The sequence below is a fragment of the Natrix helvetica genome (assembly GCF_964273705.1).
Source record: "Natrix helvetica genome assembly, chromosome: W".
Taxonomy (NCBI): Eukaryota; Metazoa; Chordata; class Lepidosauria; order Squamata; family Natricidae; genus Natrix; species Natrix helvetica.
Window position 1 is genome coordinate 71,300,451 of NC_138555.1, and position 14,251 is coordinate 71,314,701.

Consider the following 14,251-nt stretch of genomic DNA (forward strand, 5'->3'; position numbering starts at 1 on the left):
TCTCCGACCGGACGCAATGTGTGTTGGCAGGGGGGCAGAGGTCGACCCTGAGGTCACTCACTTGTGGGGTGCCTCAGGGGTCGGTCCTCTCGCCCCTTCTGTTCAACGCATATGTGAAGCCGCTGGGGGAGATCATCCGTGGTTTTGGGGTGGAGTATCATCTGTACGCTGATGATACCCAGCTGTACATTTCCACCCCAGACCACCCCAACGAGGCTGTCGAGGTGATGACCCGGTGTTTGGAAGCCGTCGGGGTCTGGATGGGGGACAACAGACTCAAGCTCAACCCCTCCAAGACTGAGTGGCTGTGGCTACCGGCACCCCGGTTCAGTCAGTTGATTCCATCACTGACCATAGGGGGCGAGCAATTGCCCCCTGTGGAACGGGCGCGCAATTTGGGCGTCCTCCTAGATGCCCGGCTGTCAATGGATGACCATGTGGCAGCCGTGGCAAGGGGGGCGTTCCACCAGGTTCGCCTGGTGCGCCAATTGCGCCCCCTACTGGACCGGGATGCCCTACGCACGGTCACTCATGCACTGGTGACGTCTCGGCTGGACTACTGCAATGCCCTCTACATGGGCCTTCCCTTGGGACGCACTCGAAGACTGCAGCTAGTCCAGAACGCAGCCGCGCGGGCTATTATGGGGAGTACTAGGTACTCCCACATAACACCGCTCCTGCGCGAGCTGCACTGGCTGCCTGTGGTCTTTCGGGTGCGTTTCAAGGTGTTAGTTACCATCTTTAAAGCGCTCCATGGCTCAGGACCTAGTTACTTGCGGGATCGCATCCTACCACACACTTCCCTGCGACCAATTCGCTCTCACAGGGAGGGACTCCTCCGGGTGCCGTCCACTAAGCAATGCCAACGGGCGGCGCCTAGGAGTAGAGCCTTCTCTGTGATGGGCCCAACCCTCTGGAATGACCTCCCCCCCCCCCGATATTAGAACCACCACCGACTTCCGCTCCTTCCGACAAAAACTGAAGACTCACCTGTTCCGTTTAGCCGGCTTGGCCCATTCATAGTCTTATTCTACCTCCTGGCAGATATTTTTAATTGGGTATTTTTTAGGGGTTATTTTAAATATTGTTTTTAAATGGTTTGCTTTATGTACAGTTTCTTATAGCCTCCTCTTTTAGGTACTAAGTATGTAATTATGTTTGTACTTTCGATTTATTTATGTGTTTTATCTGACTGTACACCGCCCCGAGTCCCTTTGGGGAGAGGGGGCGGTATAAAAGTCCAAATAAAGTAAAGTAAAGTAAAGTCTTAATTCTGATTCTGCTTCCCTCCCAGAAAATCAACATTCCCTCTGGCAATAACCATCTAAACCAAATTCCTCTATTGTATAGTTTCTTTGATAAGGAAGAATACTTCCTCCTTCTTTCTCTTATCTTTTTCGGAATTTGCTTAAGAATATTAATTTCTTTATCTTGATATTTTAAAGGTCCCTCCCTTTGGGCCCCTAGCACCTCGTCCCTCATGGTCCTCCTAAGAAATTTAACATGTACCTCTCTTGGAACATTATGAGTTCTAGCATATGCTGAGTTAATTCTATAAACCAGGTCCATATCCCACCACAACTGTTCTTTGTTTCTCTTAAGGTTTTCTGCTAAAATTGTGCTCATAATATCTTTAAGATCTTCATTTTCTGTTTCTGGTAGGTTCTGGAACCTGAGAAAAAAGACATTCTTTCAAATTCTATTTTGGCCATAAAGTTTTCCAGTTCTAAATTTCCTTTTTGGACCTCCTTAACCTCTTTCCCCATCCCAGCTGCCCCCTCCTCCAGCACCACAATTCTTTGTCTATTTTCTGTTATGTTATGTTGTACCCCTCTGAGTTTGTCTTTGAGATCTGCCACCTCCTTCCTCAGTTCGTTTTGACCTCTCATAATTTCCTGAAACATTTGGTTGACAGATAATTCTTTTGAACTCTCTCCAGCTGCTTCTTTTTGTAGCAATGAAGTAATTTTCGGCTGCTGCGTACTTGGACTGGAAGTTGCTGAAGCGGGAGCCGATAGTGACTTGCCCGTTGGTGGTTTCTTAGGTCCCATTGTCTAAGTTCAGCGATGGTAAATCTTATACAAAGAAAATGGCATCAGTGGAGCGTGCAGCCGGGCCGTCCAAGGTGGCAGGCAAATCCGAAAGTAAAAAGTTAATTCTCCTTCACTGTTCCAAGACACGGAGGTACACCAGAAAGAGAAAAATCAAATAATCAAAATCCAGAAAGTCCACGTAACAGAAGGAGGTCCAGAGCACCCTCAGGGGAGGTATAATAAGATGCCAGAGATTATCATTTCCCCCCCAAAGGTAGTTTCAAAAGGCAGACTTCATTTATAAGTACAAAAACAAGAACGGAGGGGAGCCATCTTGACTCCTCCTTTTCGCAGGGAGAAGAGCAAGGGTTTCGATTTTTAAAAACAGCTCAGCAAGCACCTCTTGCAACTGCGATTTCAGTCTTTCTCACATAGTTAATTCAAGTGGCAAGTCAGCCTTTGTTCTCTCTCCATTCCGATGTAGACAGAGATAGTTTAAATGCCGCTTTGTCCGAGGGGGGGGGGGTAAAGGAAAAAAACCACCCCTCTCTAATCTTCGGTTTTAAATAGATTGAGCAGGAATTTACAATAATCTGCCTATCCGTTACCGATTGTTGAGGAGATTAGGAAGGATCCTCCACCACCAACATTTCAGCCACACTTCCTTTGATTAACTTGTTCCTCCCTGAGCCCATTTGACGAAGGGGCAAGCATGCCCCCCCTTCTGCTCCCCGGCTCCTGGGGCGAAGCTGGAAAAAACCCCACCGGCTGCCGCCAAGTCTGGGGGGTTCCAACAAGCCGCCCTATGGCAGGGGACCCCTCCAAGGCCCCCTGTGCTCCTGAACGGAGCCCACCAAGAAGACAAGCAGCAGATGAAACGTCCATCGCCTACAGGGACCGGAAGTGATCTCACGCCTTGAGCCAAGGTACTAATTATGACCTTTAAAGCACTCCATGGCTTAGGCCCAGGGTACCTGCGAGACCACCTACTGCCACCAGTAGCCTCCCACCGTCCAGTGCGATCCCACAGAGTTTGCCTCCTCAGGGTGCCATCGGCCAGACAGTGTCGGCTAGCGCCCCCCAGGGGAACAGCCTTCTCTGTGGGAGCCCCTTCCCTCTGGAATGAGCTGCCCCCGGAGCTTTGCATAATCCCCTACCTCCGGTCCTTCCGACGCGCCCTAAAAAGTTGGCTTTTCCAGCAAGCCCGCCTGGCCTGAACAAAATAAAATAAATGATTAATTTAATTGTTAATTTTAATCTAATTTTTAAATTTTTATTGTTAATATTAATTGGGTTTGGTTTTGGATACTTTATTTAATGTCCTTTTTAACTTTTGTAATATGTGTTTCTTTTTATGTTGTATGCCACACTGAGTCCTTTGGGAGAAGGGCGACATATAAATCCAATAAACAACAAACAACAACAAGGGGAGGGGAAAGGAAAAACAAAAGTATTAATATACAAATGTACAGTTAAAAGATGATATATGTCAGCGATGGCGAACCTTTTTTGGCTCGCGTGCCACAAGGCGGAGCGCAGGGGGGTCGTGTGCGGGCATGCCACACCCATAATGCAACGCGTGATCCCCCAGTGTGCATGCACGCACAACGCGCGACCCCCCCATTTTTACATGCTTTTTTCGCCCTCCCCAGGCTCCAGAGGCTTTATAGGAGCCTGGGGAGGGCGAAAAGGGCCTCCCCCGCCCCCCCGGAGTCCCTCCGGAGGCTTCAGGGACCGTCCGGAGGCTTTCCTGAAGCCTTCGGAACGCTTAAAACCACCCTCCGAGCAAACCGGAAGTGACTTCCGGGTTGCTCGGAGAGTCGTTTTAAGCGCTCCGAAGGCGTCAGGGAAGCCTCCAGACGGTCCCTGAAGCCTTCGGAACGCTTAAAACGACCCTCCGAGCAACCCGGAAGTCACTTCCGGTTTGCTCGGAGGGTCGTTTTAAGCGCTCCGAAGGCGTCAGGGAAGCCTCTGGACGATCCCTGAAGCCTCCGGGGCGGCGGGGGAGGCTCTTTTCGCCCTCCCCAGGCTCCTATAAAGCCTCTGGAGCCTGGGGAAGGTGAAAAATAGCTTTTAAAAAGGTGAACTCAGTTGGCCAGCATGCGCATGCGCACTGGCCAGCTGACAGGGCAGCGCCTCGCATGCCCTGACAAATGGCTCCGCATGCCACTTGTGGCACGCGTGCCATAGGTTCGCCATCACTGATATATGTGGAACTATTACAATGAAAATAAAATGTGGAAGAGGGGATTTATTTTTATGTAAATATGGAACCGGATTTGCTTGAATTCCACCCCGAAAATCCATGAGTGAAGAAGAAATTAAGTAAATCCAACAATGGAAAGAGGGAGAAAGAAGAGGGAAAGAAGAAAGGGAAAAGGAGAGGAAGTAAGGGAGGGGTAGTAAGAGTAGGAGAGAGGGTAGGAAGAGGAAGAGGAGGAGGAGTGGAAAAGAGGGATGGGAAGAAGAAAGGAGGAAAAAAGAAGGTAGAGACGGGAGGTTGGGAGGATGGAAGAAGTAGTGTTGTAAAATAAGATGGATGTACAGGGTGGCAGGAAAGCGACCCCAATTATATTTTTAAATCTTTAAATGAATTGTGATAAATGTTAAAAGAGAACATATAAATATTAACAGTACTTATGAGAATGTATATTTGTGAATAATATATGAGAAAGAAAAATAAAACTTAAAAAAAAGGCATGAGCCTGAAAAAGCCATATTTGGCCATCAATGCTGAATGTTATTTTTTGGCATAGCAGATAAAAATCAATGATCTGTTCTCTCTTAAGTTGGAGTTCAGCAATAAGTTCAACTGGGTTAATTGTTAAGTGCCTCTCAAAAAAAAAAAACCTGGGAATATGTGGGGAAAATGAAAGTCTCATATTAGAGCTCTCTAACCTTCTCATATACTTTAACACAGAGATGTCAAACACAAGGCCTGTGATGAATCCAGATTTGGCCCACAGGGCCACCCCGGAGATCGTGTGGGACCAGCCCCTACAGACCATGGTCCACCCCAGCCAGACGGCCCCCACCCCGGCGCATGCACAGGAGGCAACAAGCTCGTGAGGGACGACTGTCTGGCAGCAGCAACAGCCCGCCAGCCCATTGGCCAGCACATTCTGGGGCTTCTCAGCCTGTGCAGTGTAGGTGGGTGGGGCACTGCAACCACTGGGCCAGCCCTCTAAACAGCAGGCAGAGGCGGGGGGGAAGGCACATGATCTGGCCTGCTGGACATGCCAGGCCCGCCCACCTGCTCTGTCCCACCGTCTGTCTTAGCTTGTCCATAGCTGCTGCAGCTGGGACGGGGCAGGCGTCTGGTGGGCTGGATTACGTGGTCCCCCCCGCGCCTCTACCGCCACCTGCTGCTGGTGCTGCTGCAGCTGGGCAAGGCAAGGCAGGTGGCAGGGCAGGGGTGGCCCTCGCCGGCCAACCGCGTCTTCAGCTCCACCGCACATGTGGCATGAGCCTTCCGCCCGCCGCCCCATCTAGGACGGCCCCGGTGAACAGAAAGGGTGGGGAGCCCCAATCCCTAAGAGGCAGCTAGGACTTCACAGCCCACGCAGTGCAGGTGGGTCCGAGCTGGGACTACCAGGTCGATTCTCCAAGCAGCAGGCGGATGCAGAGGCATGGCAGGGGAGGCACATGATCTGGCCTGCCGAGTGCGCCAGGCGGTAGCATGGCTGCCTGTTGTAGCTGTAGTGGCCGCAGGCAAGCAAAAACAGTGGGGTCACTGCAAGGCACCTCAACATTACTGCCTCGTTGCAGCCCCTGAGTGCTCCGCCCCCACCATCCAACCTCATCCTCCAGCCAGCTTGCCTCCCACCCACCCCCAACGTCCCTGGCAAACGGGAAGGGTGGGGAGCAGGCTTGCAGGAGGACAAGGTTGGATGGCGGGTGCTAAGCGCACAGGGCTGTCTCGCCACAACCCCACTGTCTGTTTTTGCTCCTCCGGTGGATCAGGCCCTGGCACCAGCCCTGGTCCTGCCCCCTTCCACTGGAGACACCTGGATCTTCCACAGGCCTGCCTGGTCCCAACAGGCAGCCCCCGACACGAGCGATGTCGAGCTGGCCATGCCCACCCAGTCGTCCGTGAAAACCCCCCGCCTCCCCCCCCCGCCGGGCAACCACATTGCTGATGCGTCCCTCAGTGAAATTGAGTTTGACACCCCTGCTTTAACAAAATCCCTACACTGAAGGGAGTCTAGCTGGTCAAAACAAGTTGCATTTCTGGTAAATCAATAGTCGGCTTTGCTTTAGGATGTGAGTGAATTTCCTGAAAAGAACCACTAGATGGCAAACTCAGCATAGACAGGAAAATTACTTAGCCCATCAAAGATAATACTTTTTCTCCTCATCACTCAAAACTGGTACTTACCTTGCAAGGCTAGAGGGCATGTGAAAGGCCTGCCTTGCTTTTCAGCCATACTGGCACTGGTTATACTGGCATCCTGACAGCATGTTCAAGATTTAATCTAGGATGGCTTTTGGCATACCAGGTTATTTGCTCAAAAATGCTGTTTGCAGAAATTCTGGAAAACATAACACATGGGGCAAAGAAATGTTGAGGTAACAGGGAGTGTATTAAGGAAGCTGTTGGTGCTTAGCTGCCCTCCAGGTTGGACCCAAGCAAAGGCAGACAACATCTGAGATGATTAAGGATTCAACTGTCTCTACAGTGACCTTCGGAGGAAACTGCTAACTCAGTGGGAACTGTATCATTGAGGAAAAACCCAATAACTCAGACTGCATTTGGTATCTTGACTTAGATCAAATATATCAGTTGTAGCTTTTCAACCTGCCAAAAGAACAGATCTGTGCAACATGGATGCTGCTAGGAGAAAATTAAAAATGTAAAATTTACCACTGAACTTCACATCTTCAACATTTATTTATTTGATTTAGATCCCACCTTTTCATTCAGCAGCACACACAGCACTCCCTTGTCTATAGTTCCCCAAAGCAACAATAGGTAGACTGGATTAGGAGAGAGCAATTGACCTAAAGTCACCCATTGGAGCTTCTAAGGCTCAAGGTACATTGGAACACAGAGTCTCCTGACTCTTAGTCTAACACCATAACTATTGGCTCATTTGGGAGTTTTACACATTTGAGATGTGGCTGTGTTGTGGTCCGCTGGTGGCCTGCGGAACTGGCAGCAGAGTCAGACAATGAGGAGGTTGGGAAGGAACATGGGCCAGTCCTGGAGTCTGGGGAAGGCTCGGATGAGGGCTCTGCATCGGAGGCAGAGAGGGGGCCAGGGCCATCTGGGAGTTATGTGCTGCCTCTGGAGCCTCCAAAGTCGGACATCAGCGAGGCAGAGGAACAGGCTCCCCCTGTTCCCAGTGTGCGCATACGCAGAGCTGCCAGAAGGCAAGAACAGTTAAGACAGAAGGGATGACTCGGGAGTAAGACTTGGAGGTGATTGGCCCCTCCCATAGGACATAAAGGAAGAGCAAAGGCACATGAGCCTTTGCAGGAAGCAACTTGGTTCATGCTGGTCAGCTTACCTTCTGAAGCTCCGTTTTGACACTACTCCGTGTGGCCTTGCCAAACTAATTGCCACTTAAGTCTTTGGCAGCATTTCAAGATAAAGGTGGGTGGTTATCAGCCTTATCCCGGAAGACTTTGGCAGCCTACTGTAGGACTCTTTACAACTATTTGGGACTCATTATGGGCTGTGAATGAACATAATTCACAGCCTTTGAAATAAAAAGAGGGTTTTTGAGACTAAGCGTATGCTTTTTACTGTATCAGGAAGCCTAGGTCAGAACAGGCTGCTCAACTCCAGTAGTTGTCACAAATAAAAGTTATGAATGTAAAATTTAGCCTTAGAATTAAAACTGTGAGCACTTTGTGCAAGTATTAACCTGTTATATAAAGCAACTATTGGATGAAAAGATAAAGGTTGGAGGATCAGTGCTTTTTTTTAAAGTAAAGTTTTTTTTATTTTTTCATTTTCATAACATATAATCACATGTATACTATTACATAGCCAGCATCATATTGTATTATTAAATGTTTACATCAATTCATCTTACCATCAACTCCCAAAACACAATTATTAGCTCTTCTGCTCTCCATACACCATATTTGTCCTTATCCATCACTTTCTTCTCTCTCTCTCCTCCCCCCCACCTCCTTTCTTCCCTCTGTCATCCTTCCCTACTCTACTTCCCCTTCCTCTCTCCTCCTCCTCTCCCTCCTTTCTCTCCTCCTCTTCTCCCCTCCTTGCCCTCTCTCCTATACCTCTCTTCTTCCCTTACCTCTCTCCTTTTCTTCCCACTCTTCATCTCATTGACTTGGTGTATTTCAGCTCCTGAGCAAGCTCCATTTTATGTTGATGGTATTTATAGTTCTTTTTCAATATACATATTTAATTTTAACATATATTCTCCTTTCTTTAAAAAAAACAGAACAAAAAAGTATACATATATAGTCATTGTACTTTTAACACCCCACCCCCAGCCTAATTTTGGTCGAGATGTAGACCTGGTTACAATGCCCAGCTATTCTCATCATTATCTTTATATAATTATACATCCTTACATGCCCCCAATTTCTGATTCTGTCTTTAAATCTCAGTAATTTCCCATTGTTGATATATTCCATGTTCCCTCTCCATTTTTCCATATCTTGGATTAGATTACCCTTAAATTGTCTATAAATGACAAACTTCAATGTTCATTACAATTCCCTTAATCTATTATGTAAAATGACAAACAGTAAACATCTCACTTTATTTATCATCTTAAAAGTTCTATATATATCCATGTTTCATATATTTTAACCCATGCTTAGTTATCCTTCTGTTGTCATTTTCAGTCAATTCGCAACTCAGTTTAATTATGTATAAAAGTGAAACACAAACCTCTGCTTTACAACCTCCTCATATCAGTTTCATATTATCCATATTCCATATATTTTGGGCTTTTTTAGTTATCTTTCCATTATTATGTTCAACCAGTTAGAAACTCAATTTTATTGTCATATTTAGGAATAAAACCCTAATCTTGCTTTATATTTTCCCATATCTAGAGATCTGATTTTTTCCTATTAAGTATTTTGTCCCACTTCTCTGTTCCTGTCATCTCCCTTTTCTTTGTTTTGACACCTCCACTCCCATCAATTTTCCCCAAGCCACCTTCACAAGAGTATTTTATATTTCTCTTTGTTGGGGCATAGTCTCCTGTTGTGGGCCAGCAGGAGCTGTTGGAGCTGCAACCAGACTCCGACAGTGAGGGGCCTTATGAGTCAGCTCTGGAAGATGTGGAGGACCCTGGACAGGGTTCTGACTCCGAGCAGGGATCAGAGAGGCTGGTTGGCCACCAGGAGGCGCCTGAGGCATGGAGCAGCAGAGAAAGCCAAAGGGAGTGTGCTCCTGAAGTCATGCCTTGGAGCAGTGGGGAGGAGACAAGGGAGTGTGCTCCTGACGTCATGCATTCGAGCAGTGGGGAGGAGACAAGGGAGGTGGTTCTGGATGCCCGGCAACGAAGGGCTAATAGACGTAAAGCACAGCTACACAGTTCCAGGGGATAATTGAACTCAGGTGGTTGTAATTAGGCTCCTCTCAAGACTGTATTTAAGGAGGGACTTTCCACAAGCTGTTTGCAGGAATCAACATATTTACCAGAGCTGGAGAAGCTATCGGGTCTTGTCCTCTTGGCATGCTGGATTGCTGCCAAGGTCTCGTCTGTGCTGGATTGCTGCCAAGGTCTCGTCTGTGCTGGATTGCTGCCAAGGTCTAGTCTGTGCTGGATTGCTGCCAGGGTCTCGTCTGTGCTGGATTGCTGCCATGGTCTAGTCTGTGTGTTAATAAATCATCGTGCAGTGTCTTTGTCTCGGCATGTTTGGTGTATGAAGACGGGGGTCAGAACAGATTGATTCCTGCCCCAAACAAAGCTCCATTCAGCTACAATGGAACAACTGCATGCTGAGAATGCCCACTTGGCTCAACAGTTGGCTTTGCTGGCTGGGCAAGTAGCTCAGCTCCAGGGGCCTGCTAACCCCACTCCCCCCAGCCATGGAGGAAATGCCCAGTGGCTACACCAGACAAGTTTGATGGCAACCAAGCTATGTTTGCAGCGTTCTTGGGACAATGCCAGCTGTTTATCAGCTTGAGAGTGGAGGACTTTCCCACCGACCAGACGAAGGTGGGATTTATTATCAGCTTGCTCTCAGGCACAGCAGCTCGTTGGGCTACTCCATTGCTATCTCAGCCTAGCCCTCTGCTGGATGATTTCCAGGGCTTTTGTGACCATCTTAGGCTGATGTATGATGATCCCATTAAGGGGGAAACAGCCACCAGACTACTTAAGTCACTGCAGCAGGGCCGTGGCTCCTTGCAGGATTATGTTAGCGAATTCCGGCTGCTTAGTCAGGACTCAGCTTGGAATGAGCCAGCCCTCATGGACACTTTTCAGGATGGGCTGTCAGATGACCTGCAGGATGAGCTGGTGAGGGTGGACAGGCCACCGACGTTCGACGCGTTGGTCCACTTGTGCCTCCGGATAGACGCCCGGCTGCAGAGGCGGAGGCCTCACCGCGTGTCCCAGGAGACCACTAGGTTGCTGGTCCCTCAGGAGATTACAGTTGCATGGGAGGAGCCCATTGAGTTGGGTGCCGCCAAACCCCGCTTGTTGCGCACGGAGATGGATAGATGGCGTGCAGGGGGGTTGTGTTTCTACTGTGGGGATCCTGGACACCTGGCTTTGGTTTGCCCCCAAAAGGGTAGGGGGGCTGCACGGCCTGCGGCCTCCCCCTCAATTCAGGAACAACGTGTAAGAAAATGGGCGGAGCCCGATCTGAGGGAGACTTTAGGTTGGGCGCATGCCGAAACAGAGGTGGACGGGCCGCCACGGCACATGATCTTAGCAGCACACATCCTCTTGTCGGGTAGTCCGCAGGGAATTTCGGCCCATGCCTTGGTCGATTCCGGGGCTACCACGAACTTTATGGATGCGGCGTTTGCAGTACAAAGTCCTTCTGTGTCCGGTGGACCCACCGATGCGGGTCGAGACCATTGACGGCCAGGTGCCTCTGTCTGGGCCTATCAAGGCTGCCACGCAGCCTTTGCGCCTGATCCTTGGGGAGCATGAGGAGGCCATCCAAGTTTACGTGGCTTCGGGCCTGCATTTCCCCGTAGTCTTGGGCTTGGCTTGGCTGCGGGCGCACAACCCTCAGATCTACTGGTCACAGAACCTGATCACGTTCCCATCCCTGCAATGTGTCGACCACACCCGTCATGTCTGTGCGGCCCAGGTACTAAGCTCGCCCAAGGCGGCTGTGCCGCCAGACTTAGCGGAGTTCGCGGACGTCTTCAGTGAGCAGGAGGCGGATCAACTACCACCGCACCAGCCTTATGACTGTCCCATCGAACTGGTACCTGATGCGAAGCTCCCTACGGGTCACCTGTACTCTATGTCCGAGCCGGCATTGGCCGCATTGCGGGACTTTATAGACAAGAACCTCGCCCGGGGTTTTATCCGGCCCTCGTCTTCGCCATTGTCTGCCCCGGTTTTGTTCGTGAAAAAGAAGACAGGGGATCTGAGACTTTGCTGTGATTACCGTCGCCTGAATTCCATCACGGTGCGTAACCGTTACCCGCTGCCCCTGATTCCTGAGTTGTTGGAGTGGCTCCGGGAGGTGACGGTCTTCACAAAACTGGAGTTGCGTGGGGCTTATAACCTGGTCCGAGTCAGGGCAGGGGACGAATGGAAGACGGCCTTTGGCACCCGTTACGGACATTTCGAATACACGGTCATGCCTTTTGGGTTTACCAATGCCCCGGCAGTCTTCCAACACTTCATGAATGACATATTCCGGGACCTCTTGGATCAATTTGTCATCATTTACCTGGACGAGATCTTGATCTACTCAACGTCCCGGAAGGATCATCGACAACATTTGTGCCTGGTCTTGCAATGACTCCGAGAACATCGTTTATTTGCAAAGCTGGAGAAGTGTCACTTCTGGCAGACTACCATCGAGTTCCTGGGGCATCGTATCTCCCCTGAGGAAATTGCGATGGAGCTGGGCAAGGTGGAGGTGTTGGGCAGTTGGCAACCTCCTCGACGTATGAAGGATGTTCAGAGACTCCTCGGGTTTGCCAACTATTACCGGACCTTCATCCCCAGCTTTGCTTTCTTGACCGCGCCCCTCACTCGGCTCCTGCAAAAGAAAGTGCCGTTTCGCTGGGAGCCCGCGGAGCAACAGGCGTTCGTAGCCCTGAAGCGCGCTTTTACGAGGGAGCCGATCCTGAAGCACCCTGATCCCCATCATCCATTTGTAGTAGAGGCGGATGCGTCTGACATCGCGGTGGGTGCGGTGTTACTGCAGGCTCACGCCCCTGATGGTTCCCTTTTCTCTTGCGCTTATTATTCTCGGAAACTCAATCCTTCCAAGCGCAATTACACCATCTGGGAGAAGTAGTTGTTGGCTATCAAGGTGGCGTTTGAGGCGACCTCCGGTGGTGCCGCTGGCCTTGGAGGACGCTCCCTCGGGAATGCCAGCCCCGTGTTTGAGTAACAAGCTGCTAGGATAGCATAAATCAGCTGTCCAGCGGTTTGAAACCCCCCCCCTCAGGAAAAGGGGGGGAGGTGAGCTGTTTGGCATAGGGTAGAGGTCCCCAGTGGCCCCAGAAGTAATTCTGTGGCATGAAGGGTGTGAACTCCCCAGGAAGCCCGACAATCTCCTCATCTTGGGACGCTTCTGCCTTTGCAGAAACAAAAGGCAGCGTCCACTCCTGCTGTTTCAACGCTTATTCTACATCTGAACAAGACACAGGTGGAGCAAACCAGGAGGTAAATATATCGCAAGTACAAGCCTTAACTCCATAGATTATATCTCCTTCTGTAAACTTAAAGGGAACTTTTAAAAAAATGGCACCGGAACAATAAAGGGTGTGGTGAAAACGAAAGTGAAGCGGAAAGCTGATTAGCACTTGTTAAGTGCTTGTTAGTGCTGCTGGAAGACTTGAGAGAATAGGTGGATTTTCTGGACTGAACAAATTGGTTGCTTAAAAGCTTGATTTGAATACTTTGAAATGGCTTCAAAGCAGACAAAATTCAATGTTTCAAAAAGTGCTGGCAGTTCGCCAGCACAGTCGCAAAAGTTGCAGTCTTTACTACCTCCGGTGGAAACACAAACACAAACCCTGACACCGGAGGCTCTACAAAATAATTTACAAAATGCATTAATAGAACAGGCAGTTGTCTTGGAGGGGAAAATTGCAAGTGCCTTTAAAGATGTCTCTGATGAGGGCTTCCGGTGGTGACATCGAGGCAAGTGCAGGGAAGAAAACAGAGCTCTGTCTTCGAACCCCGATTTGCACGTTTTGGAGGATCCCCCCAGGGATACACTGATCCTGAAGGGAGACGTGGAGAAGTAGGGATACCCCAGAACTAACGAGGCGGAAGGCAATCGCCCGTTACGACTGGGGATACCCTTTTCAACCCAGCGTGTAAGCGTCTGTCGCTTTTCTTTTTTGGCGGACCTGAAGCCTCAGCGAACCACCTAATAGAGAAGGAAGGAAGATTTAACTTGTTTCAACTCTTTGCTACATTGTTATAACGCCGCGAGAATCAACAAACCGGCTTACAAGTGAAAACAGCGGAGAGTATAGGCTGGGAAAAGACAAACCGCAGACCGCAGAGGAAAACGGGCGAACAGGGAGTCTCCAGAGATCGGGTGAGAGAGCCCTACAACTGAAAGGCCACTGGAAGAAGTGAGAATGACAACTTCAAGGTAAAAACAAACCCGAAGAAACGAGGAGGAAAAAATATGAACTGACCGGGGTTTTTGTAAATTCGGGTAGAGAAGAAAGAGAGCCAGAGGGAGATTTTGGTGGAATGTGCTATACCGGAAAGCAGCGGTGGACGGCCATTAATTAGGAAGAAGAAGAGAGTAACAAAGTAACAAAGCGGAAGAGAAAGCTGATGAAACAGCGATACAGAAACAACTTAGAAGAGCCTGGACAATTTTATAAAAACTGAAAGAAAGGAACTTAAAGAACTTAAAGAAACTCTGAGGAAAGTGGTGAATGAACTTAACTATATTAATAATACATATCCATATATAATTGCTATAATATCTATCAATAAATATTTAAATTAATATTTAATATAAATATTTCTATTTATATCTACGGTTATATTCACAAATAAGTAAGTTTGAAAATCTGTGGCAATTGCTATCTATATATACCTATGTTACAAATG